Source organism: Hemicordylus capensis, chromosome 4 (assembly GCF_027244095.1).
Source record: "Hemicordylus capensis ecotype Gifberg chromosome 4, rHemCap1.1.pri, whole genome shotgun sequence".
NCBI classification, from domain to species: domain Eukaryota; kingdom Metazoa; phylum Chordata; class Lepidosauria; order Squamata; family Cordylidae; genus Hemicordylus; species Hemicordylus capensis.
In genome coordinates, this window is record NC_069660.1 from 186,717,698 (window position 1) to 186,744,696 (window position 26,999).

The window sequence follows — 26,999 nt, forward strand, 5'->3', positions numbered from 1 at the left end:
CAGCCACCTGCCCGAGTCCTCACCCGATGGCTTCTTTAAACAAAGAGAGGAGCTCGCGAACAGAGCTCCTCTCGCTTTGAAGTCCTGCAGGCGACTGAAGGAGGCAGGCTTTGCGCGCGCGCATGCGTGCACCACAAAGCACGCCGATCGCCGGAGGCCCGGTCTACCCGCCGGGAAAAGGCCGGGTAGACGGGGCCTCCGATCGCTGGAGGCCCGGTCTACCCGCCAGCGATCGGAGGCCCGGTCTACCCGGCCTTTTCCCGGCGGGTAGACCGGGCCTCCGGCGATCGCCGTGCTTTGTGGCACGTGCAAAGCCTGCCTCCTTCAGTCGCCTGCAGGACTTCAAAGCGAGAGGAGCTCTGTTCGCGAGCTCCTCTCTTTGTTTAAAGCAGCCATCGGGTGAGGACTCGGGCGGGCGGCTGGGAGGGAGGGCTGGCGGGTGGGCGACAGCGGCGGCAGTGGTAGTTCCCGTAATCTGCTCGCGGCGGGGCGGGGGGGCCGGCGGGGGCGGCTGGTTTCCAGCGCCCCCGTTACTCTGTTAAATACGGCCTCTGGCGGGGGCAAAGAGGCGGGAGGGGTAAGCAAGCCCTCCCCGCCCTAAAAGGAAGGCCCCCTATCGGTGCCGGTCTGGACTGCTCCGGACCGTGCACATCCCTACTGGTTACTGCTTTACTGAAGCTCTGTGTAAAGAAGAAAAGAGTTATTTTTATTTTTATTTTAAAAATCCTTGGTGGTTGCTTATCTTGGGTGACATCTTCTGCCAGGGGCGTAGGAAGCTCACTGGAGGCCGGGGAACAAGCTCATGTAGGCAGCCCCCACCCTATTGTAAATTTGTGAGCGCATGCTAGTGCACATGCTCTAACCACACCAGGGATGTACCTAGGGAAGAGGGGGCCTGTGTTCACCCCTCTCCCCCGTGACCCCTCGGAGTGAGGGAGAGAATGAAGAAAATAGGGAGGGGTGGAGTACGGGGGCCCTCAGGAGCTGGGAGGCCCAGGTTCTTTGACTCTATCTGCTCAATTATAGCTATACCCTTGAACCACACCCTCTGCATCAACGTCAGACAGGGGGTGTGGCCAGTCTTAGGAGCAGAGCCATTCAGCCTCACTCCTGATTCTCCCCAATCAGTAAGTGCTTTGTTCAAGTGCTGACTGTCTGGGGGTTTCTTTCTCTGACTTGTTAGGAGCAAGGCAGGGAAAGAAGCCCCCAACCAGTCAACTTGAATGAAGCTTGAAGGAATGAAGCTTGAAGGAAGCTTCATTCAACCAGTCTGCTTGAATGAAGCCCTCAACGGATGCTTGAATGAAGCACTGGCTGAGCAGGAGAAGGGTGTGCCTCATGCTACCATGGCATCCCCCCAGACCCTGGCAGCTTAGGAACTCCTGCCCAGTGATGACTATGCTCCTGTCTTTTGCTGTCAACTCCCATGGGAACATAAAGGGATTGTTGTGCCAAGGCAACAGCCACCCTGAGATGTTTGAGGGCTCAAGGCGAGTGCTGATACTTGCCTCAAGTGGTGGCAGCAGCTGATTGTCCAGCTTTAACAGTTTCAAAAACCTCATGGTGAGGGTCACAGGGCACACTTAAGAGTATGCAAAGGTGGATTTTGGCTACCTCTCCTAGATTCTGTCTCCCTGCCTGAAGAATGGAAGCCATAAAGGGGCAGCCTTCTAGGATCTGTCATTCGTCCTCCACTCTATCTGATCCTGCCTAGCATGGAGGCAAGGCAAAGGAGGGTGATAAATTTCACTCCTCGTCCCTGAATTCTCTGTCACGTAAAGGGCAGCCCTTCAACCCCTTCTTTATATGTGAACAGGGCAGAAATATGATGGTTGCCCTGTCACATCATGTTTGGCCTTGAGTTCCATGAAGATCTGAATACAGGTCTCCCAGTTCAACACATTGGCCAGTATTCCACAATGGCTGCACACCTCATTCTTCCTCACCAACTGTCTCACCTGGGTTACCAGTCCAATACTCTTGCTTTTCCAGTTGGCACTTTTAAAAGAAATATGGTTTTGTGGTTTACTCATTTCCAAATTTTTGTGTCTGCTTTAAATTCTAATGTTTACATGTTTAGCCCCAGTGAGTACTGATGCCTCAAGTTATTTGGAAAACAGAGACTTGACTGAGAGGTAACAACAACCTGGATGGCTTTAAGAGGGGTTTGGATGACTTCATGGAGGAGAGGTCTATCAATGGCTACTAGTCGGAGGGCTGTGGGCCACCTCCAGCCTCAAGGGCAGGGTGCCTCTGAGTACCAGTTGCAGGGGAGTAATGGCAGGAGAGAGGGCACGCCCTCAACTCCTGTCTGTGGCTTCCAGCGGCATCTGGTGGGCCACTGTGCAAAACAGGATGCTGGACTAGATGGGCCTTGGGCCTGATCCAGCAGGGCTGTTCTTATGTTCTTATGTTAATCTTGCACATTCTTTTTATCATCAGATTAAATTCTGCTGAGTTAAATGGAACTGATTTTTGAGTATGTGTGTATAAGACTGCAGGTTTAGGAGATTTTGACCGACCAAATCTAAAGTGACATGTTTAGCCCTAGTGAGTACTGATGCCTCAAGTTATTTGGAAAACAGAGACTTGACTGAGAGGTAAAAAATAGCTAATAAGGAGAATCTGATAGGGGTGTGCAATTCAATTCACATGCAAATCAATTCATGATGAATCTGGGGTGGTTTGCAGATCTGCCCCCAAATCAAATCATACTTTAAATGAATGGGCAGATTTGAGGCAAATCAAATTAACTCCAATTAATCACAAATCAATTTGCGTGATTTGCATCACGGTTGCCATTTCTTCTCTGTGTTTTCCATTGCTGATTGGTTTTCAGGCAATGGCTTATGATTGGCTTGAGATCTCCTTGCTTCTTGATTGGCTTGTTGTCATTCATATCAAGTGTTGGCATGGTCAACTGTGCCCTCCTGGGGTGGTGGTGGTGGTGGTGGTGGTGGTGGTGGTGGTGGTGGTGGTGATGATGATGATGATGATGATGATGGTGATGATGATGATGATGATGGTGATGATGATGGTGATGGTGATGGTGATGGTGATGGTGATGAGGGTGAGCAGGGAGGGGGAAGCCAAAGGAAGGATTTTCAAAATGTCTTTAAGGGGCTGCTTGGAGGCAGAGAGAGCCATGGCTTTTTGTGCCTCAGGAGAAGATCATCAGAAAAAGACTGCAGCAGCACTGAAAGCAGAGTGGTGGTCTGGGCCTGGTCGTGGTGGTCTGGGCCTGCCTGCCTGCCTGGCTCCGATACAATGAGTGGAGAGAGGGAAGCTTATCTGGCTCTCCTTGTTGTGGTTTTCTTTTCCTCATTGTTTGTAGCCAGCCCCCTTTAATAACTGGGATGTTGTGACTTCCCCACCCCTAATTTTATTTAAAATGTGTCTTCAGTCCCAAGGCTTTTACTGGGTGCTGCCTGGAATTTTATTCATGGTATATTTGTGTTTTTTCCTCATTGCTTGTAAGCTTTAGCTAGACCTCAGTGGCTGTAATAAATGAGGTGCTGTGCTTAAAAATAACTTTTTCTTTCTTTCCTTCTTTCTTTCTTTCTTTCTTTTGCAGCCCTGCTTCCACCTTAGCTGCTGCTATCTGTGTGCTGTCTGAGCCTGATGGATTAATTTTTGGGTTTTTTAGGCTGGTGTGTGGTGCACAGACTGCCTCTATTTACCTTGGGGAGTGGGTTCTTCTTGTTTTGATTGTTTGTTTGTTTGAGTGGGTGGGTGGGTGAGTGCCTGACTGGAGCCCACCTGCCCTCCCCATCTGTCAAATCCAGGTGTCTGCTCGGCCCAAGAGTGCTTCTGAGATCAACACCTGGCAGACTCCAGCTGAAGCTGCCGCAGCAAGCCCCCAACTGAAGATGCTGGAAGGTAAGAGACCCCCACCTTGACCAGGTTATTGAAACTTAGAGTCCTTTAAATAGGGCCTAGTTTGGGGAAGGGAGGGATTAGGTGGCAGGACTATAGAACAGGATAGGTGAGTTAGAGAGAGGCCACAGTAATCCCCTGCCCTTCTTTGCCTTCCCTTCATTTAGACCTGCCCCATTGTTGCTCAGTCCCCTCCAAAAACAGCTTCCCCAATAAAGCCTCCTTCTCAATAAAGCCTGTTTCCTGCTTCTCAGAGGGCTGTCCTCCAGCCTCAAAGGCAGAATGCCTCTGAGTACCAGTTGCAGGGGAGTAAGAGCAGGAGAGAGGGCATGCCCTCAACTCCTGCCTGTAGGCTTCCAGTGGCATCTGGTGGGCCACTGTGTGAAACAGGATGCTGGACTCGATGGGCCGTGGGCCTGATCCAGCAGGGCTGTTCTTATATTCTTATGATTGGGGTGGTTAATCTTTCTAGCTTCTGTGTGTGCACTACAGTGCTGTAGATAGTGTTGTGTGTGGCACACAGGCCATCAATAGACACCCTTGACCTCACGCTCTCTTAAAGGCGCTTCTTCTCCCCCCACCCGTAAGAGTTAGGGCTTTTCTTTTCTTTTTTAATCCCAAGATGTTTGTGAGGGTGTGAAGCACAGCCAGGAGCAGAGTGGCAGGCAGAGAGAGGGGTGATATTCCTGGCTGTGGTGGGCAGTGGCAAGAGAGGCGTACTCCCTGAATCATCCCCGCTGCTGATGTGGTGTGCTGACTCTCAGATCCAGAGGACCCTGGCCCTGCAGCAAAGCCACCCGTGGTGGCTGAGGTAGAAGTATGGGTGAGGTCCTCGCCTGTCAGGGAAGAAGCCCTTCTTCCCATAGCAGTGGAGGAGGAGGTGTCATCAGCTGCTAGCCCAGCCAGATTACTCTCTCCATCCTCCTCAATCTCCATTGGTGGTGCAACCCCCCACCGTCATCTGAGACTGAGGAGGAGCAGGAGGTAGTCATTCTAGTTGTTCCTGGACCTTCTCAGCCCCAGATGGGGAGGGTGGTGGTGCTAGCCCCCAGAACGAACAAGCAACCCCAGTACCACTACCATCAAAATGGTCCCAGACTGAAAGTAGAATGGTGTATGAACATGGCCCTGTGGTGACCCCCCCATGCTGTCTGCATCCACTGCAGGACACAGGTCAGCAGGGGTAAGGACCCACACATCTTGGGATGATGAGGATGCTACAGCACCTCTGATAGCATCACACAAGGTTCCCTGCTCCTGCTGGCAGCAATAGGCCTGGTGTGTCCACAGATAGCAGCAAGGCACCTGCTCTTTCTCCCAAGCAGAGGAAGTTGCCTGCACAGTGGTGCAGTCGGTGGGCAAGTGGTCTGGTCATCCAGAGCCTCATGTCATCTCCTGGATCATTGGGGAGATTATAGCTTTGGACTGCCAGCCATTCCAGGTGTGGGAAACACTGGCTTATGCCAGCTGCTCTGACTGCTTGCCCCTGACTACAACATCTCCTCATGCACCACCTTCAGCAGGCGAGTGGTGCCCTCCCTGTACTGGGCATGCAGGGCATGAGATTGTGTCAGGGCTCCTGCGCAAAGTAGCACCTGACACCAGCCTGCACTTCACTGTGGATATGTGGGACTGTCCCAGTGGGAGGCAAGATGCTGTCCTTTCCTCATGGTGTACTGGTGGGGGCAGGAAACTTCAGGGAAAGCTGCTGCTGCTGCTGCTACTACTACTACAACAATATTTATATACCGCTTGTCAACCAAAGTTCTCAAAGTGGTTTACATCAAAAAATAAATAATACATCAAGAAGATGGTCCCCTGTCCCCAAAGGGCTCACAATCTAAAAAGAAACAAAAGGCAGATACCAGCAACAGCCACTGGAGGGATGCTGTGATGGGGTTGGATAGGGCCAGTTGCTCTCCCCTTGCTAAATATAAAGAGAATCACCACTTTGAAAGATGCCTCTTTGCTGCTGGTGGCGTGGCCAGCCCCTCCCATGCAAAGAAACAGATGGGCTATGCTGCATGTGGAAGTGCTGGACACTAATCACATGGTAGCTGAGCTGTTGGCAGCCATCAATCTTCAGGTGGAGGAATGGATCTCTGGGCAGCCAAACCTTTGCCATGGTTCATGGTCACCAATATTGCTGCCAACATAACTGGGGCAGTGAAGCAGACTCAGTCTGTGTCCATCTGTAGTGTGGCACACACTCTGAACCTGGCCGTGCAGGATGCACTTGGCCCTTCGGGGGCTGCAGCCAGGTGAGACATCCCTGCAAGTGAGACATCCCTGCTGCAAGTATCAGGTGCCCTCCTGCTGCTGCCACAACTACTCTTGTGGAGAAGTGCTGCAAGATAGCAACTTACCTCCACCAGAGCGAATAAGGTAGGTGTGTGCTCAGGCAGCTAGTAGTAACTTATTTTTGGTCACTGACCAGCAAATTGTTTGCACCGGCAGCTTGAGCTGGGCCTACGAGCACCTGATCCCTCAGGATGTTCAGATGTGGTGGGACTCCATCTTTCTCTTGCTCCCGCACCTGCAAGAGGTGGCCATCCACGCCCTGGCAAGGAGATGTGACTTGGAAGTGTGCAACCTATCTGGTCTTGGCAATAAAGCCATTCTTTGTTGCCAGAAACAGCCTATGTGCCCAGATGGCAACACTGAGCCAAGCTTTGCCCAGCACTGTTCTCCTCAATAAGATGATGGGTGACCTCCAGACCACTGAGAAAGCAATTCCCTTGGCAGGTCGGCTGAGGACTGGAGTGGTGGAACAGCTCAGGACACCCTTGGGTAAATTGGCAGCGCAGGGTTGTTGTTTTTACTGCATATGTGACTCAAAGATGAAGGACAAAGCAGTCACCCCTCATCAGCTGCCCAGGAGGAGGACCCTCCTGGTTGAAGAGGTTAGGCAAGCTGAGGGCATGACCAGGAGGAGGGTGCTGGAGTGCCTAGTCTTAGTGCACATTCTACCCTTAGCATCAGCACTATCACCGTCGCTTGCAGGTCCAGAAGCATGCTGTCCCTGGCAGGGCCAAGTGAGCCACTGGTGGCCCCGCCTCCGCATTCCACTTGGTAGTTCATGGAGGAGTCCCTTGGCACCTTGCCAGGGGAATGAGAGGAGCCCACCAAACCCTGCAGCTGTGCTGAGCAGTGTGTGCTGCAGTACTTGCAGAAGCTGGTGGCAGGCTGGGAGAGAGTCAATCCAGTTTGGGGCAACACGTTGCCAAGTCTGGCCAGTCTTGGTGGCAGTTACTGGACACTTCCTCTCATGCCTACTAACCAGCGTCCAGAGCGAGAGGGTGTTCTCCATGGCAGGGGCGTGGTGACACTCCATCGTTCACACTTGGATGCTGACATGGTGGAGTGGCTGGTCTTCCTGAAGGCCAACCTCTCTCTGCTGGGCTATCCCAAGCTGCCATGGAGGATGAGTGACTCATGGTCACCCCCACCCACTACAACACCACTGGCAGCTCACCACACCCCGGCCAGCCCCAAACCCAGATGTGTCACAGCCTGCCCATTAGTGCTGCTGACACACACAGACATGTACGCATGCCACCACCACAGCTGATGATGAGGTATAGACTGGTTCCCTGACCCCTCTATTAGGCTGTCAGCCCAGGCCTAGCACAATCTGAGGCTATGGTGTGCTTTCCAGACGCAGGCAAGGACAGCTAGGCAGGGACATACGCAGCGGAAAAATAACTTGCCTAGGGAGCAAGAGGTTGCTGGTTCGAATCCCTGCTGCTATGATTCCCAGACTATGGGAAACACCTATATAAGGCAGCAGCAATATAGGAAGATGCTAAAAGGCATCATCTCATACTGTGCAGGAGATGGCAATGGTAAACCCGTCCTGTATTCTGCCAAAGACAACCACAGGGCTCTGTGGTCACCAGAAGTCGAAACCGACTCGATGGCACAACTTTTACTTTTTTAATGTTTCTATATTGTGAACCGCCCAGGGACTTTTTTGTATGAGGCGGTATATAAATGTACTAAATAAATAAAATAAATAAAATATGCTTATGTTGGAGAAGAAGACTTCTTCTCATGGTAAGAGATGAGCTCCATGTCTGGTCTTGAAAGTAACTTGTGCTTCACTCACTGCTCTGGTCTGCTCTGCAATCTGCATTGCAAAGTGTACTCAAATGTGGCTGAAGACATTCTAGTTGAGCTTATGGCTGTGCTTTCTGGCTGCTAAGGGTGCTGCTCTATTGTGGCAGCTGCTGCTGGTAAAGACAAAGTCATAATTGTGTGAGAGAGCAACTTGTGCCAATGATGCTACTGCAGTGCAGGCACTGTGGCTGGCAATGGATTCTGGGTCAGTGATTCTTTTTTGGCTATCTTTGGACTGTGTGTTTGGCAAAATGTGGTGTTCCGTTCTGTCTTGGGAGGGACTGTGTGTGCTTCCGTTCTGCAGTGTTGTTTTTTGTAAGGTGGGGTTTCAAAATGTTTGCATTCTTCTTGTTTCACCCCTAAGTAGTAATGGGGAACTTGAATCACCCAATTGTCCCTCATGGGTAGGTCCTAGGGCCACCAAAGTGGGTTGGATGGTACAGTGTGATGGGTACTACCTACCACACAATCCACAAATGGTGGGCTGGTTCAACAAATCAACTTTCTGCAGTTCAGTTTTAGGTTGAATCAAATCGTAAAAATGATTCATGCACATCTCTAGAATTTGCCAACTTAATAACATATCAACCTTTTCACCAGGTGTCTATATTTCTGGGGCTCACAATTGGTCCCTAGAGTAGTGAGATATTTAATGTGTATATTGCTTATGAAAGGTATGCTTGCTATAAGGAGCATGACCACATTAAGAACCGGAGGAGACACGAATGTGTTGGCATTTCAGTGTGCTGCTACCATGTGATTTCTGTATTAGGAAATAACTTAAACAGCTTTGGAAAGGGATCAACTCAAGTTAAATCGCTAGAACACACTCAAACCAATTAAAATACATACATACTAAAAGGGTGCACCAAGCCATCCATAGCTTCTAAATCAATACAGTTATAACCCTACTATGTAAACAAGGCCTGCATTTACATTTTCACTGGAGGCTATTTGCTGCTGCTTCATTTAGATTAATCTTTTTCTCGATTAAGGGCGATGCATATGCACACAGGTGTACAACAGAGTTTACAAAAATGAAAACCAATAGCAAGGTTAGCAAACTGCAGCTGCCAACAGTGGGGCCACATTTCCATTTTCAAAGTGCTAACATTGCAAGATGCCATTTGGAAGGGAATGTGATCAATTCAGCTAATTGAACACATTAATAAGATTTGATTTAGAACAAAAATAAAAGCCAGTGCTTGATGACTAACAATATCATCCAGTAATAAATGTCAGCGAAAAGCAGCAGAATTATTGCATGCAGTAAATCAAAGCATGTAAGTGCATGTGAAATGTATGTTTCTTCTAAGGATTCATAAAATACATTGCTAATAAAATAGGTAGTCTGGGATACTAAAAATGCAATTCTATTTAATAGATGTATGCAGAAAGTTTTTGTTCTGGAACAGTAATAAGGAATCAAAGTGGGAATAAAAATCAGTTGTGATGCTGCATCAGTTTCTTTCACAAACCTGAGCTTGTTATAGCCACTGGTGTTATTGCCTCCCCTTAACCTTTTATCATAGGCCTTTTTTCAGAGGTTAGAATGGCCATTCTCTGCACTAGAGCTATTTATTATGTCCCTAAGGTATTACATGATTGCACATATTGTCAAGATGGTTCAGAAGCAGTTGCAGATGTGAGCAATTGGTCCTCCTAGTCACCAAAACAGTAACCTAAATTCTATATTGCAGACATCAAGTAGGAAAAGAAGTAGGGTCTCTGCAGCAAGTCCAAATACATCATGGTATGAAATGCTATACACTTAATTTCCTCCTCTAAATTATATACACTTAATTTCCTCCTCTATAAACTAATTTCATAGATTGTAATTAAATTAAGTGTGTATACCTTATTTACATATATCCAGTTTCTAGTTCGGACACACAAAAATCTTTACATGGCATATGGGCACTGACACAGTCACAAGGAGGAAATATTATATGCCCTGGCACAACCATATTACAGACATTGTTTCTCAGAGGTGATTTATGAAAACACAGTGGTTGAACAATGTCCAACTATGCTCACACCAATTGCCATTAGGAAGCAGGACCTGTAAACATGGTTGCACCACAGGAGCTCACCATAGGGAGCATCAGAACCAGCCCATATTGCTCACACCTTTAAGCAGATGCCCATTCTTAATTTTGTGTAGGACTCTGTTGCTTTTACAGCCTCCTGTTGCCACACACAATTAAAGCTACCATGCTTGCAATTGAAAGCAGGAATTGCTCAGTTTTGCATTGCCTTCATTCTAGGTGTTTCAGTTAGCCTATAAGCATATCTTATCCTAAACTGCATTATTTGCTTTGTGTTTTTAAAGTTTCAGATGCTAATTATGGAAGGTATTTTACTAGTATTGCATTCATGCTAGTTAATGAAATATATCAACCTGTTCTGGATCATGCTGCCCTAGATTAGACATTCATCATCCCCTTCTCCACAAGCAACAGTTGTCTTCTGTGCAAACCTTAGGTGGATCGATGGTTTCTCACATGCTAACTCTATTTAAATGCCATGCCATTAACAGTGATTCACCTTAATTCCAGCTGACATCGGAATATGGGCAGAAGCATTATATCGGAGACTGTGAACCTGATCCCTTAAAGCAGGGATCCTCAACGTTGGGCCCCCAGATGTTATTGGACCTCAACTCCCATAATCCCCAACCAAAGGCCACTGGGGCTTGGGATTATGGGAGTTGAAGTCCACTAACATCTGGGGACCCAACGTTGAGGATCCCTGCCTTAAAGGGCAAACCAAGTCTGTCAGAACAAGTTGACCACCATCTCCCCAAACAGATGATCCTCCCGTTCACAGCCCCCCCCCCCCGCATTTTATCAAGACTGAATTTAATGAATGAATTTCAATTTATTCAACTCACCCAGCCCATTACGGACTCCAGACACCAACTCAACACTTACAGGCATTGCTTCCTGTCATGTGATTCTGATGTAAAAGGGAAATAGAGTCAAGTGTCATCAGCACACTGACATCTTCCACAACAGTTTCATGTAGATGGTGAAAATCATGAGAAACAAGATGGAACCCTGTACTACCCTGTAGAATAAATGCCACAGGACAGAGCAGTAGTCCCCTAGCACCATCTTCAGCTGATGGCCCTAGGTAAGAATGTAACCACCACAGAGCAATGACCCTGATTTTGGAGCCTCTCTATGGTATCAAAATCTGTGGAGAAGTCCAGGAAAATCAACAGAGTTGCACTCCGCTGACCAAGACCATCTCTGTGCTATAAACAGGCCTGAAGATGGATTGAAATGGGCCCAGATAGTCAATCACATCCAAGACAGTCTGGAGTTGAGAAGCCATCACTCACTTCAGCACTTTGCACAAGAAAGTTTGTGTGTGTGTTTGCTGGGGGTGGGGGGGATTTGTGACCTGTCAGTAGCTTACCTGCCAGCAGCTTTTATCGAGCTTGAGTTCATTTCCTACCATATTTCTTCCCCCCACCCCTCTGTCCTTTACTATCAACACCAGTGTTTACTGAAATGGATGGAATTCAAAAAACTTGAAAGAAGACTAGACAAGGAAGCTCATAGATTAAAATTATTCTTGTACGTCCTCACCTCTCAGATTTCTGCTTGCTTGCAAGATTGACTTGTCTTTCAGTCAGAAGTCCTTGATTTATTTATACTCTACTTTTTAACAGAAACATAAAACAAATGGGGGGGTTTGCACCGGTACGAATACCTGCTATCTCCTTCCCATCTTTATCTGCCAGGGGAACTTTCTTTGCAAGTACTTTGACTAATGGACATCCAGAGACACATCCATCTTTTCAAGTGAAGTAACAGCCCTGCCTTAAGGCAAGGATGGAATTTGTGTTGTGCTGTGGGAGCAGGCCAGGTGCAAAATCCTCCCCCAGTGTTCTTCCTCTTGGTCAGTCAGCTTTGCACTAGAATGAAATGGATCCCATTCCCATCTGGAATGAGTTAGCAGCAACGAAATTGGAGCCCTCATGCTTTAATCCACCAATGCCAGAGCGGTGGAGGGCCAGTCTTGTAACAGCAAGCGTGAATTGTTCCCTTTGCTAAGCAGAGTTTGTCTTGGTTTGCATTTGGAGGCGGTAAGATATTCCCCTTAGGAGATGTGGCCACTGCTCAGTGGTAGAGCTATTGGTTTAGTGGTATGTTTTACATTCAGAAGGTCCCAGGATCAATTGTTAGCATCTTCAGGTATGGCTGGGAAAGACTCCTACCTGAAATCTTGGAGAGCCACTACCCGTCAATGTAGACAATACTGAGCAAGGTGAACCAATGGTCTAACACAGTATAAGGCAACTTCCTATGTTTCTAAATACAAAAGAGAGAAGCCTGGGGGTGGGGGACCTCAGCTTGCTCCTTGCCTTCTTCTCAGGCAGTCCTTGGAGCAGTGACTGGAGTGGTGTGTCCAAGATCTTTGAGGAGGAGCAGAAGCAAAGGAGGAAGAAAGAAGAGGGAAGCAGCACCATTGGAGAGGTCTGTGAGCCCAGAAAGACAATGGAGCTTCATGGGGGACTGTTTTCCTTTTTAAGGAAAAGAGAAAGAGCAAATATTGACCTACAAACACTTCATGGGCTCTGTGTGACCTCTGGGTGCAGCTGCCATGATCAGTGACTGCACTTGGATGCCATCTTACATGAGGTGGCCCTCAGTAATTCAGCAACTAGTGAATGTGGGTTTAGTCCCATGTGGACCTAACTGAAGTTGAGGGCAGGGTTTCTGTATAGTCATACATAAACATTAGGAGTGTCTGCAGCAATCTGCCTGCCAAGTTAGCATTGACAGTTGACATGTGCAATGAGCCTCATGGGCACATACACACACATGGTGAGTAGGGCTCAAAGTGTATAATCCATCCTCAACTTTAGCAGAGCACTGATGACTCCGAATCCCTAGATAACCTGTCCAGTACTTTTGTCTTTGAATTAACTACACAACTCTCTGATCACATTGCTAACTGGGGGGATTTTTTGTTTGTTTGTGGTTAGCATAGTTTGAAGCCTACTCTGGGAAGAGCAGAAGCAAACCTGAGAAAGTAAGCAAGCTTTTCTACAAAAAAACAACCCCTTTGTGTTCAAACTAACAGGAGAAGGGGGAGATTTTGAGGGGCTTGTTTCTCTTTAAGGGAGAAATCCCAGTTTATGTGTCTGTGCTTGGTTTTTTTGCCAGGACTTCCTTTGCGGGCTGTGTGCCAGTTAGTTTTTGTTCCTCTCTTGCCTGGAGAGGGACAGTGGGAGGAGCCATCCAGGGCTGTAGTGAGTCACACCTGGTGGGAGGGGCCCTATTTCTGTTGAGGCACATTCCTGTTCAGTTTGAAGCCTACTTTCTGTTTAAGAGGCAACAGCCAGGAAACTTAGTGAACAAAGATAAACAAACAGAGATTGGAGTTTGATGTGGAGTTTAGCAGGGACGGGGGGAGCCTGACATGATCCCCCTTGATCACAAGGAGCCCAGTGGGAAGAGAAGGTAAGTACTACTCTCTTTTTCATATTCTCAGGAAAGAAAGTCTAAACTGTTAAGTAGCTGACAACTATATCCAAGACCTAACTTTCAAATAAACAATCTCTAAATGATCTAAACAGCCAACAAAACCAGTTATGAAAATAGAAAGCCAGCAGGGGAGGAGGCACTTCCCAGTGTATTGCATGGAGTGATGTATGTATGACTGTTTGCTTGACGGAAGAAGTCATGGGTGTGTGCTCGGTGCAAGGAGCTCCTGGCTCTCAGGGAACAAGTTTGTTCCCTCGAGACCAAGTTGGTGGATCTGGAGAAGCTCAGAGAGGCAGAGAGGTATATAGACAAGACTTTTGGGGACATGGTAGAGGCACCACACTATCAGGCTGATAGCTCCTCTGCTGTCAGGGAGAATGAAGGTCTCAGGGAAGGAGGATATCAGTCTCAGGAAGAAGGAATCCTCCCTTAGAAGGAATCTCTTCCATGGATGATGAGCCCATATCCTCTTGCACAGGGGATACACCTCCAAGGGGTGGAGACCTCCTTGTAGTGGGTGATTTAGTCATTAGGGGTATAGAGAGATGGGTCTGTGATATGAATATAGACCACACGGTGACTTTCCTGCTTGGTGCAAAGGTTGTGGACATCACACGGCATCTAGATAGGCTGTTAGGCAGTGCTGTGGAGGGCCCAGCTGTCATGGTGCACATTGGCACCAATGATGTTGGGAAATGTAATCAGGAGGACCTGGAAGCCAAGTTTTGGCTGCTAAGTAGCATATTGAAGTCCAGGAACCCCAAGGTACCATTCTCAGAAATGCTACCTTTTCCACGCGCAGGGTCAGCAAGGCAGGCAGAGCTGGGGCGGGGCTCAATGTGTGGTGAGACCATGGTGCCGGGAGGAGGGGTTTAGAATTGCTAGGCACTGGGATACATTTGGTGATAAGACAAGCCTGTACAAGCCTGTACAATACATGGTTCCACTTGAACCATGATGGAACCAGACTGCTGGTGCTTAAAATAAAAAAAAAGGTCTTAGAGCAGCTTTTAAAATGACACCTGGGAGATAGCTGACAGGAGCTTGTTAGAATCCAGTTTGGCAAATGCCATCCCTTATCGTTCAAGGGTGTAAATGCGTTGGTTAAACCAGAAGGGGACAGAGCAGAACTAGATAAAAAGCAGCCAGAAGGATGTGCTAACTGGTCAAAGAGATCAAATGGCCATGATAGCACACACCACGTAAGGGATTTGGCATATAGGTGCTTATATGCCAATACCAGATGCCTATGGGTGAGCTGGAGTGCTTGGCTGCCAATGAAAACCTAGAGCCAGAAAGGAAATGTGCTACTAGGATGTGCTATTGCCCTCCTGATCAAAACACTGACAGTGACTGGGAGTTGCAGAAGGAAATCAGAGAGGCATCAAAGAGAGAGAGGGCTGTAATAATGGGTGACTTAAAATACCCACACATAGACTGGGTAAATTCACATTCAGGAAATGACAGAGGTCAAATTTCTAGATATGCTGAATGATTGTGCCCTAGAACTGTTGGTCATGGAATCAACCAAAGAGAAGGTGACATGGACTTAATCCTGAGTGGTGTCCAGGACCTGGTGTGAGATGTCACTGTTGTGGAATCTTTAGGGAACAGTGACCATAGTGGGATAGTGTGATCAAATACAGTGTACATGCGACGAGAGAATTGCTAAGGAAGTCTAACACAGACACTTTGAATTTCAGAAGAGGAAACTTATCTGAAATGAGGAGTTTGGTGAAAAGAAAATTGAAAGGGAAAATCAGGAGAGTCACTTTGCTCCAGTAGGCATAAAGTCTATTTAAATCTGCAATAATAGAAGCCCAGTTAAAATGTATACCAAAAAGGAGCAAAGGTACCACCAAGTCCAGGAGGATAACAGCATGGCTAACAAATCAAGGAAGTTATAAAGGGAAAGAAGACTTCCTTCAGAAATTGGAAGGCCCACCCAAATAAAAAGAACAGAAAGGAACACAAACTCTGAAGTAAGAAGTGGTGTCCCCCAGGGATGTGTACTGGGACCAGTGCTTTTCAATTTATTCATAAATGATTTAGAAGTTGGGGTAAGCAGCAAGGTGGCCAAATTTGCAGATGATACCAAATTATTTAGGGTAGTGAAATCCAAAAGATATTGCAAGGTGCTCCAAAAGGACCTCTCCAAACTGGGGAGTGGGCAACAAAATGGCAGATGCAGTTCAATGTTAGCAAGCATAGTTGTAGTAGTAGTAATTTTTATTTCAGTCACTGACCAGCAAATACAAAAGAGCAAAAGTAAAAATTTAAAATAAAATAAAAGGATAAAAATACGTAAAATTCCTAAAGGTGCCTAGAAACATTCAAACATATTGGGGGAAACACCAGCATCATTTATGAGGAAGCAGGAAAAAAGGAAAAACCCAACTCAATATATAACAGCTATACTAAATAGATAATGATACTTAGTTCAAATACATAACATAGTCTTCCGAATTCTACTGGCAATTAGGCAGAACCTGGCAACTGCATAAGAAATCTTATCATCATGATCTGATAAAAGATAACATATGTAGAAATCATCAGAACAGCCCATAAAATTTAATAAATGTGGAACAATGTGCATATTACGAATGTCTCTATAAAAATTACAATATAATAGAACATGCACTGTTGATTCTATGGCTTCTGAATCGCAGAGGCAAAAGTGTTCTGCAAATGGAATTTTGTTAAATATGCCCTCAATCACTGCAGTGCTCAGGACATTAAATTGTGCTTGGGTAAACGCCCTGCTATACTTGGTCACTGTAATCTGGTTAAGATATCCGGCAGGACATGTGTTCAAAATTTGATTTCCCAGCAAGCAAGTGTAAAGCGATGCATATTGGGGCAAAAAAACCCCACCCAACTTCACATATACGTTGATGGGGTCTGCGCTGTCTCTGTGTGAACAGAAGAGTGATCTAGGGGTCATGGTGGACAGCAATTGAAAGTGTCAACTCAATGTGCAGCAGCTGTGAAAAAGGCAAATTCCATGCTAGGGATCATTAGGAAGGGGATTGAAAATAAAAGTGTTAAAATTATAATCCCCTTATACATATGCATGGTATAGCCATATTTAGAGTACTGCATACAGTTCCGGTCACCACACCTCAGAAAGGACATTCTAGAACTGGAGAAGGCGCAGAAGAGGGCACCTAAAATGATCAGGGGCCTAGAGCACCTTCCTTATGAGGTAAGGCTACAACACATGGGGCTATTTAATTTAGGTGGGGGAGAACTAAGGGGAGACATGATAGAGGTCTATAAAATCATGCCTTTTGTGCAAACCGTGATGTTTTTCTCCCCGTCTCATAACACTAGAAACGGGGGTAATCCGATGAAACGAATTGTCAAGAAATTTAGGACCAATAAAAGGAAGTACTTTTTTACATGACACATAAACAACTTGTGGAATTCTCTTCCACAGGATGTGGTGATTTACAGCAGCCTAGATGGCTTTAAGAGGGGTTTAGTTAAATTAATGGAGGGCAGGTCTATCAATGGCTACTAGTCTGAGGGCTATGGGCCACCTCCAGCCTCAGACGCAAAATGCCTCTAAATACCAGTTTCAGGGGAGCAACAGTAGAAGAGAGAGCATGCCCTCAGCTCTTGCCTATGGGCTTCCTAGAGGCATCAGGGGGGCTACTGTGTGAAACAGGATGCTGGACTAGATAGGCCTTGATCGTGATCCAGCAGGGCTTTTCTTATCTTCTTGTATCACTCCTCCTTTCTGTTGCCCTCTGAATACAGATTAGAGAGAGCTGTTGGCCTGGTTCCTCCATCAGAGTTTTGGGGAACTTGTTCAATTGTAGCATGAGGTTGGGAGTCTGCCTTTTCCATTTTGCAATCTATTCTTCTACTGAGTTTTCAGGACCACACCACCTAAGAATCCCACCTAAGAAGAACCAATAGCCTGGCCAGACACCTCAGGAGTCTGACAGGAAATGTGAAGGATAGGAAATGAAATGCCCAGCTGAGGCATGACTAGAACTCATCATATGACAAGCCCCAAGCTGCCTATTCTGGGCATAGTTGGGGTGGAGCAAGGAGAAAGGGAAATCAAAGTAGGTCACCCACAGCAAAGAAGCTTAGTTCATCTTCTTTGGAAATCTCCAGTGCAGAATACCAAGGGTGCTCTAATGACAAATGGTGTGGGGTGGTGGTGGTGATGAGAAACTGGGCAATCTGGAATGCAGAAGCACAATATGGCATGATTGATTCCTGTTATGAGGAAGGATTCTCTGTATGGGATAGAAGCCCACACCTTGACCATCTATAGCTGTGTAAACTGGGGTACTGAGGATGTGCTGGAAATGGCTTCAGCCTTTCCTCCAGCTTGTAACAGTGTCATATGGCCTTCTCAATATTATCATCATTCAATGGAGTGATTATAAAATTTGTGAAACACAATGTGCACCAACCTCATTCAGGCAGAAATAGTGCACCAACAGTTCTCTGGGATGAAGATCATTTTGTCAGAGCTTCTAGAGTGGTAGGAATAGCATGTAGTCAGGGCTCTAAGGTACATCAAGGACTCTTGAAAAAAAGGGCCAACAAGGCATCTGTGCAAGTTTGTGTCCATTCATAGACATACAGTCATCACTCATCAAGATATAATTCACACCTGCCCTGATTTATGAAGGGAAAATTGCATTCACCTCTCAGCTAAAGGCAGTGATACTTGGTTAAACAACATCTATGATAACCTACAGGACTTCTTGGGGCTTCCTGTTAGTGGGATTGGGTAAGCTAATTCTTTGCCTACCATCGGTGGTATTTTTAGCAGCCAAAAGACATCTACAATTCAAGGAAAGTAGTTGTCATGTGCCAGTCATTATTCCTAACTGGACATGAATTTCCAGACCAATGGGGACATTCCCCCTTTATTTTGTGATACAGTCAGATTTGACAGCCATCCAGTTTTTCAGAAGTCAATCTGACTTGAATGAGTGACAAAGCTCATTGAGATACACCACAGAAAGCTACAAGATGTTTTGTTCTACAGAATTCAGAGCACATACATTTCTTGAAAATCTCTCCATTGCAGCAGAAAAACTATTGAAACATTTTCCATTAATTCTTCAGGGCACTAGATGAAAACTTGACATATATTGCTGACAACATGCACAAGCTCTCATAGAAAGAATAATTAACTTTTTGGGAGTACGACCAAGGTTTGGGGATAGTGAAGATCCAGCAGAGTTCTTCCACAGAAGCATATTATCAGGAAAAAACCATATTGAGAATTAGTTAACACACTGCTTATCTTCCTATTCTAACATAATATTTTCAGAAATTGTTTCCTCATTTTCAGCTCCCTTATTCTAAACAATATGCATGCACTTCATTTATGCAATTGTTTAGGAAATTATCTTGCTGCTACAAGAAAGGAGTCTGACGTTTCTTTTGTTTAAGGCATAAACATGAAATTCAAAATAGGCTCCTTTCTAGGAATATGTCATGAATATGAAACTTGCATTTTTAACTTTGGTTCATCTACTTTATTCAACAGTACTTTCTAGGATTTTGGAATGGAGGCATTTAGCAATCCTATCCTAGTAATATTTACACAGAAGCATGTTTTTAAAACTTCAACAGAAAATTTGTCCTAGTAAATATGCATAGTATTGCAGCCTAATCTAGTCTATCCTTGAGCATCTGTGCCACTATAATTCCCAAACACACCAGCTGCTAGCTTCTGCTTCTGTAATGGTGCTTTTTTAAGAAAACCATTCAGTACTCAGAAGATGAGATCCTCAGTCTGGAGGCTCCACCATCTGCAAAGAAGGATCTTTTGAGGCAGTCTAAAATTAAGTTTCTGTATTGCTGCTGTAGCACAGAGTACCTGGCAATTCTCTTTCCTTTTGACTGACAAAGAGAAGGAACTTTTCAAACTTTGCACTTCCTGCTTTCTGTTAAAAAGAGAACTGAAAGGATAATAATGCACACAAGAGAAGTTCAGGAAGAAAAGGGTTTTAAAAAAAAAAGGCGGTGGGGGAGAGGATTGCCTCTTTGTTCTAAACCCAGTGCATTAGACTATACATACTGCATGCATTTTCTGAATAATTAAAAGTAGGGGAAACATAATTGTGAAGGCCAAGTTTTGCCAACATGTCAAGTGATAATCTTGATATGATGGATTTGACAAAGGCTAGAAACCATGACAAATCAACAGTATGTAAAAGCCAGGGGAAAGAACTGCAGTTTGCTCTACATTTTCCCTCCAATGTACTATGCCACATCTTATTTTAAAAGATAAGGGGACCAAAATTTTAAACCCGTAGATGACCATAACAAAGGCTAGTGGATTTCATTGCAATGCTGGTAGGCAAAGATTTAATCTTGCAAAACAAATGCTGAGCATCTTATTACTTTTAGATTTCACTCTTCCTCCAGTGAGCTCCAGATAACAAATATGGTTAGCCCCTTTTATCCGGATGATAATCCTGTGTTACCAGAACTGCCCTGGAATGCTAGCTAGATGCTCCAACTATACTTTTGGCTGAGAGTGGATAAATTAGCTTGGATAGAGGGAGCAGTTTGGTTCCAGTATCAAATCTGAACGAGTTTGGTGTCTTGGAAAAGATGAGGAGGCAGAGTTCAAAAGTTTTATTAAGGGTATTTGGGGATACAGAATGCAAAGGTTCAGTTAGGCACAGCAATAAATCATAGCAAGAGTAGAGCTAGTGGCAATTTAGCCTGAAGCCCTACTTATGGATTGATCGGCTTGGCTAAGGTACTTGACCAGAGCCTGGCTTAAGGCTTGCCATGGAAAGTGCTTGAAAGTGGGGTGGCTGGAAAGTAGGGCGCAAGGAGGCTTCCAAGGGCAAGAGGTTAGTTTACCTATCTTTCTCGGTTAAGTTGGTGAGCTCATTGCACATTAGCTGAAGTCTCCTCATGAGGAACAGGCAGAAAGGTGGGGGAAAGAAGTGAGGAGTGAACGTTTACAGCTCGCCTGTGTGAGAGTCTACAGGATAGTGATCCAAAAAGATTCCAAGGTCTTGTGCTTTGGCCAGATATATCTCAAAACCTTCTCTGAGGTGGTTTCCAAGCCATTCTACCCACCCTGAAGGTGACAGGTTCCATGCACAACAAAGAAGTTCTTTGCTGCATGCCATTAGTCAATTTGAGTGTAAATTGCCCAACAAAAGGCAAGGGTTAAGTTATGTAGATGTGTTGTTCTTGTTGAATAGAGCTGTGCTAGAATGACTATCTGAAGAACAGGATGCCTTCTGGTTGTACAAGATTATACATCTCCAATTCTGACTCATTTAACTGAGTCCTTGCCAGCTAAGTTGTTAATTCAGAACAGGTTAGGAAATGCACCACTTATCTGTGTGCCTCCGGAAGAGTGCTCCATTATTATCTCTTGTGAAAGGGAGGATTCCTTCCCTGATTGATTCTCCTTTTGAAATGTGGTCTGCTCACCAGCTACTGCCTTCTCTCTGAAAGAGAGGGGTGGGGGTGCCCCATTCAGTCTTTGCTATTCTGACCTTTGGACATGTTGCCCCACACTTTGCTCATGCTGAGTGACCAGCTGTGGGTCTTGCCAAACCCAAGCAGGTGAAAAGTTCACCATAGGGACTACAATCCTGTAGTCTTAGGCTGTATAGCCCTCCAAAGTAATATAGATAGAGGGGTGTTCTCTGGGCTACCCCAAAATCGGGCTGTCGGGCAACACCAAAGTAGGCAAAGAGAGAGCTACTGGCCCCAGTAGGTTTTCATGGCTGATTTGAACCCAGATCTCCATTTCATGGAGGATTTGAACCCAGATCTTTCCAGTCCTAGTCCAACACTCTAACCAGTATACCACCACTGTTTGTCAAGGAATGGTTATCACAACTCACAATAAACACAAGGGTGGCTATGTACAATGTTCTTGGGACAACTGGAATGGTTGACTGATAGCATGAGGATGTTGAGGATTGAACAGGAAGTGTAAATGCCTTGTACTCCCTGTTCCTCTGCAACCATCTCATCCAAAATACAACTTCCATATCTTCCCCACTCAGAAAATGCATAAATTGAAATTACCAATGCAATATACATTTCCCAAACAAGGGAGATGTGGAAAATATACATTGGACAATAATGTTAACTGAGCAGAGGAGATGTGGAAATTATACTTTGGACAATAATGCTAACTGAGCAAAGAGGCACCTTATAAAAGTGGTGATTCTATTTATTTGCCAGAGGAAAGCAACTGGCCCAATCCATCTCCAGCACAGCATCCCTCCAGTGGCTGCTGGTGGTGTCAATCTTCTTTATTTTTTAGATTGGGAGCCCTTTGGGGACAGGGAGCTATTTTATTTATTTCTATCTATGTAAATAGCTTTTGGGGACTTCTGTTGAAAAGAGGTATATACCATACTTTTCAGCAGAAATGCCACGGCACATATGTGTTTAAAAGTTCATTTTTGCCACTGTGGCGCTTACGTTGATGAGGTGCTTACTTACAGGTTTTTTTTCCTTCCTCCTGCAGAACCCACATTCATAGTAATCTCTGGGCTTACTATAAGAAACTACGCATAAGAATTGGAGTCCCTGTACTGATATCACTCAACGCTCATGATGTTCCATTTAGCTCCGGTGTTTACGGCGATACATCTGACTTGTGTTGTGTTATACTTTATTATGGTCATTGACCCAACAAAAAGGTACAGAACACAGTAAAGATGATAGAAATGGTGCAAAACATACTATCAGGGTCTTCATAATAATACCGATAACGTAAACCAACTCAGACCTAATCCTACATGCGGCCACACAAAATTTGTCTACACACAGTGTTATAGGTATACAGGGACCAGCTAATTAAAAATGGGCTGAAAATGGCCTGATCTGTCATTTAGGCAGCAGGAGGGCCCAATAAAAGAGGTTTCACCACCTCTGCTGCCATCCCAGATGGCAGGAGGTGGCTGGGGGTGGGGGTGGGGCAGAGGTGGGGCAAGGAGCTGGATCAGCAGGGGTGGGGTGAGAGACAGGGAGAACTAGCGCACATTCTGTGCCAGGCTACCTACTTCTCAATTCACCTCTGCAAGGTGATACTGGAATCATTCCCATGGAGATATTAAAAAGACAGACACTCTACCAAAGATGGTTATCCATCTGGATTGTCTGGGAACAATCCCATGCGCAGGAGCTGACAACAACAAGTATTGTGCTTGTATTGCACCATAACATGAGTGTCTGGGAACTGGTCTCCACAGTAACAAGAATTATCCACACGTGAAGGCATTCTTGTAGAAATGTTTCCATGGGGATTTTCCAAACAAAACATCCCCCACCGCATTCTGACAGTCTGATCTGGATTATCTTGTGAAGCCTGAAAGCCTTATAGCCTTGGGCTGTGGTCTATTTATGTAAATTTTTGTTTGGGGAGCAAGGGATTCTGAAAGCTAGTCTATTATAAAAGCTCTGTTCCAAAAAGAGCAAGCTATGTTAATATAAGGTTATATACAAAACACAAAGCTTTGCAACTAAGGGATTTCTTAGATGATGCTGTGTAAAGATGAATCTTTAAAATATGTCATCCTCCTTTTGAACACATATGAACTCTCTGTGGTGTATGTGTGTGTTTTCCAAAGGATATAATCTAGTGTACCAAAATTCAATCTGAAAATAGTTTTAATCTTAAACCAGTTTTAATATGCTGTCAATTTCATAGTAATAATCTCTGTGATTTGTTGTTGTTGTTAGTTTATAGCCAGACCAGTGTTGCAGTGCAGTAACAAAAGTAGATACAAGCCCCTAAGCAGTTTAGAGTGCTGTGCAGTGTTGTGTAACTGTTAGAGGAAGCAGAAATCATGACTGGATGAGTGACATTGGATTAAATTGTCTCATAAACTGTAATAGGAGCGACTGAGAACCAAATCAAGCCTGAATTGCAACATAGCTGAGATCTGTTTCTTGGTCACACTAGAGTGTGACAGAATGTTGACAAGAGTCTGATGAAATGTTGAGAACTGACTTTTATTGTATATAGCACAATAAGTCTCAGGATTATTAATTTTTATTTATTTCACACTATCAATGTATATGGCATTTTACAGAGTAACAAACAAAAGGGTTCCTGCCCTAAGGAGCTTTTGAATTTAGATTGAAGAGTTTAATTGTACACATGTTTGTGTGTATGTGTTTAACCCTCATCCTGATTTTCGGGTGCATTTCCACCCCCAGCTGCGAAAAGGTGCGTAAACAAGCAAACCAATGCACTCCCTGTTATGCTCTTGTCAAATTCTTACCTTGACTCTGGCACGTGATGTATCTAAAAGTATGGCCACTCACCTGTTATGATATTTATGTTATTAATTTTTAAAATAATAATAATATGTTAATAATTAATATGTTATTAATTTTTTTTCTGGACCTTGTTTGTGAAAAAGCTGCAGCACAGCTGCATTCCTGGGTATGACCCACAGTTGATGAGTGGCTGTTAGGTTTCTGAGGTGCTGTCCCTTCTAGCAACACATTCCAAGCAAGCCAAAGAAGTTTGTGCCCAGGACAGTTGACAAGAAACCCAGCAAAAGATGTGATGATTGTGGGTGACTGACCTGTAGAATGCAACTGACTAGCTCCCAGATTGCCTTTAGGTCAGTCACGGTGTATCCTTTCAGCTGAAATGCTGAGAACTGAGATGTTGAAGTATGGATTCTCATTAGTTTGGGGTTTGAAATGTTCATTTTTCTTGGCTAACAGCTCACATTCTCAGTGAGTTGTGTATGGCACCCTGTGGGATGTAGGGGTTACTGCTGCACTCCCCTGGAGTGAAATGTTAAATTATTGTGGTTCTGTGGCCTGAAAAATGGTGGGGGGACATTCAGTGTAACCAATGGGGCTACTCAGGAGTAAGGAGTTCTACTCATGTGTAAAGAAATCATGACTCCGGATGAGGGTTAAAGGATGAGGGTTAAAGGAACCCTCAAAAGAGGGTTTGAAAGAAGTTGAGAAGGCAGATTTTTCTCCCAAGAGGCTGTTCGAAGAGTGTAACAAATTGTTAAACTCTCCTGATATTATTCTGCCTTTGATGTTCTATGGTGTAGGGTTTTTTTAAACAGCCAAAGTTCCCATAGCCAAAAAAATATTCACATAATATTTACCTTTTATTCAGACCTGAAGACCACTTAATGAGCAGAGCATTTTACTATGGGCTATCATGAGACTTACTGGGGCTATTCTCATGATTGCAGAGAATCGGGCTAGCCTCCACAAGCAGGGAGGGAGTCCTGGGCGGCCGGATCAGCCGCCTACACGATTGCCGGCTCTGTGACGGAGCCAGCAGGGGCTGGGAGTACGGGGGTCGCGCAACCCCTGGAAGCTCCAGTACGCCCTGCGTGAGCATGGCATACTGGAGGAGCAGGAGGCGACTTTTCGCTTCCCCTCCGGGGGTCTCCTTGTGAGTAGGCATGGCGTAGAGCTGCGCCGTGGCTACTCACGAGCTTGAAAACCAGGTTTGCGGAGCGCTTGCTCCGCAAACCTGGTTTTAGGGCAGGGGTACTTGAGCGGGTTACCTGCTCTAGAACCACCAGGCTTGCAGCCGAGCCTGGTGGTTCTAGAGCAGATAACCTGCTCAAGTACCCCTGCCCTAAAACCAGGTTTGCGGAGCAAGCGCTCCGCAAACCTGGTTTTCAAGCTCGTGAGTAGCCACGGCGCAGCTCTACGCCATGCCTACTCACAAGGAGACCCCCGGAGGGGAAGCGAAAAGTCACCTCCTGCTCCTCCAGTATGCCATGCTCACGCAGGGCGTACTGGAGCTTCCAGGGGTTGCGCGACCCCCATACTCCCAGCCCCTGCCGGCTCCGTCACAGAGCCGGCAATCGTGTAGGCGGCCAATCCGGCCGCCCAGGACTCCCTCCCTGCTTGTGTGCAGGGAGAGCAGACTGATCGTGAGACCCGGCTCACTGAGTTATATACTAAACCTTAGAAAGCAGTGGACTAGACTATGTGCTAGATATATTTTGGTAAATACTAGTTAGCTGGAATTCATGAGGACAATTAATTCGCAAAAATGGCTCATCCAGGCAAAGGACTGTTTCCTACAGTTTTCAAAGACTTTTAAGACTGCAACAGTTTTCGTTTTAATTATGGAGGCTTTCCAACACAAAAGCAGCAGACAGATTGTTAGCTCAACAAGGCCCCATGCAGATGGCAATGTCACATACAAACTATTTTGAGAGGAGTAGGAGTCTGCTATGCCATATGCTAGTGTCAGGTCCAGAACTAATTAATTTGTGCTAATACTTCCTGGAAGTATCTTTGGGATAAACTGCTCTTACAGAGCACCTGCACAAAGAAGAGAGGATGGACTACAAGGAATCTATACCTGTGATCTAGTTTGTTTACTTCAGTCTAAGTAAAGGTCAGCATCGTAAGCTATCATGAATAACCTTTCTGAACAATCCCAGTGGTGCTGACATTCCTTGAGTATGTTTGGAAAATAAAATTTTAATGCTGGGATGAATTACTAAGTCCCTACCATCACCAGAATGGTGATAACAGGTAAGAAACAAATGAGATCAGGGGATTTGTGCAGTAATCCATTATGTTATGTAAATCTGAGTTGCTTATGTTTGCTGCTGAACAGTAGCATTAATAAAGAGGAATGATTGATAATAAAATGAAAAAGAAACTGTAAATACCTAGGAGGGAAAAGATTAATCTGAGTTTTCAGTTTTCTCAAATCTTGACTATGTGAGTCTCTTTCCAGATACCCAGCTTCATCGTTGACAGCTGTCCCAGATAAATTCATTTGAAAACCCAAGAGGAATAAAACCAGTTTCTGAAAAATGCAAGACGCCTTGAGCATGCATTACAGCATCAGGTTACATGAATACATTAAGTTATTATCAGTGAATCTGCTGCTGTCAACCTCAAAAGAAATAACTTCAGACATTTATTGAATCCAATAGTGACACTCTCACACCAACTTGTCTCATAATTTTTGTGAGGAGATAATGGAATCATTAACACTTTCATGTGTCATTAAAAGGCCAAAGGAAGAATAGGTGTTTTTTCCTAGGAGACATCCCTCAAGCAAGGTCAGCAAAGACTCTAATCAGAAAGCTTTGATAGGCCCCTCACAGCACTTATAGAAAAGGAATGAAAAGAAGAGAGAGATTCTTCCCCTCATAAAAACCATATCTGTCTGTTATAAAGAGAAGTTTCAAAAAACGACTGCTGTACGAACATGGTTGTGTCTCATACTGAACACATAAAGTGTGGTCAAGCTTTAATATATTTAAGCATCAATCTAGACATCTGGGGACTCTGACTGGGGCAAGGTTTGTTTGTTTATTTATTTATTTAGCATATTTTTATACCATCCAAAACTTATGTCTCTGGTTCCCAGATGCATGCATGTGGGTGTTCAAGACAGCATGTACTTAATACGGATGTGCAAAATGTATCGTTGACACTTTTCAACTCAAAATGGGCCCTTTTGAGCTCAAAACAAAACACCATTTAAATAAAGGGGCCTGTTTCAAGCTTGGA

General features: G+C 45.2%; 1 long non-coding RNA gene across 1 annotated transcript; it reads left to right on the forward strand.

The window, feature by feature from the left end:
• The first annotated feature begins 330 nt into the window (after positions 1–330).
• LOC128324441 (uncharacterized) lies at positions 331–26,674 on the forward strand. Its single transcript, XR_008306858.1, has 5 exons — positions 331–399; positions 3,786–3,879; positions 21,991–22,165; positions 23,894–24,100; positions 26,215–26,674. It is a non-coding gene; the product is annotated as an uncharacterized LOC128324441 (long non-coding RNA).
• The last annotated feature ends 325 nt before the right edge of the window (positions 26,675–26,999 follow it).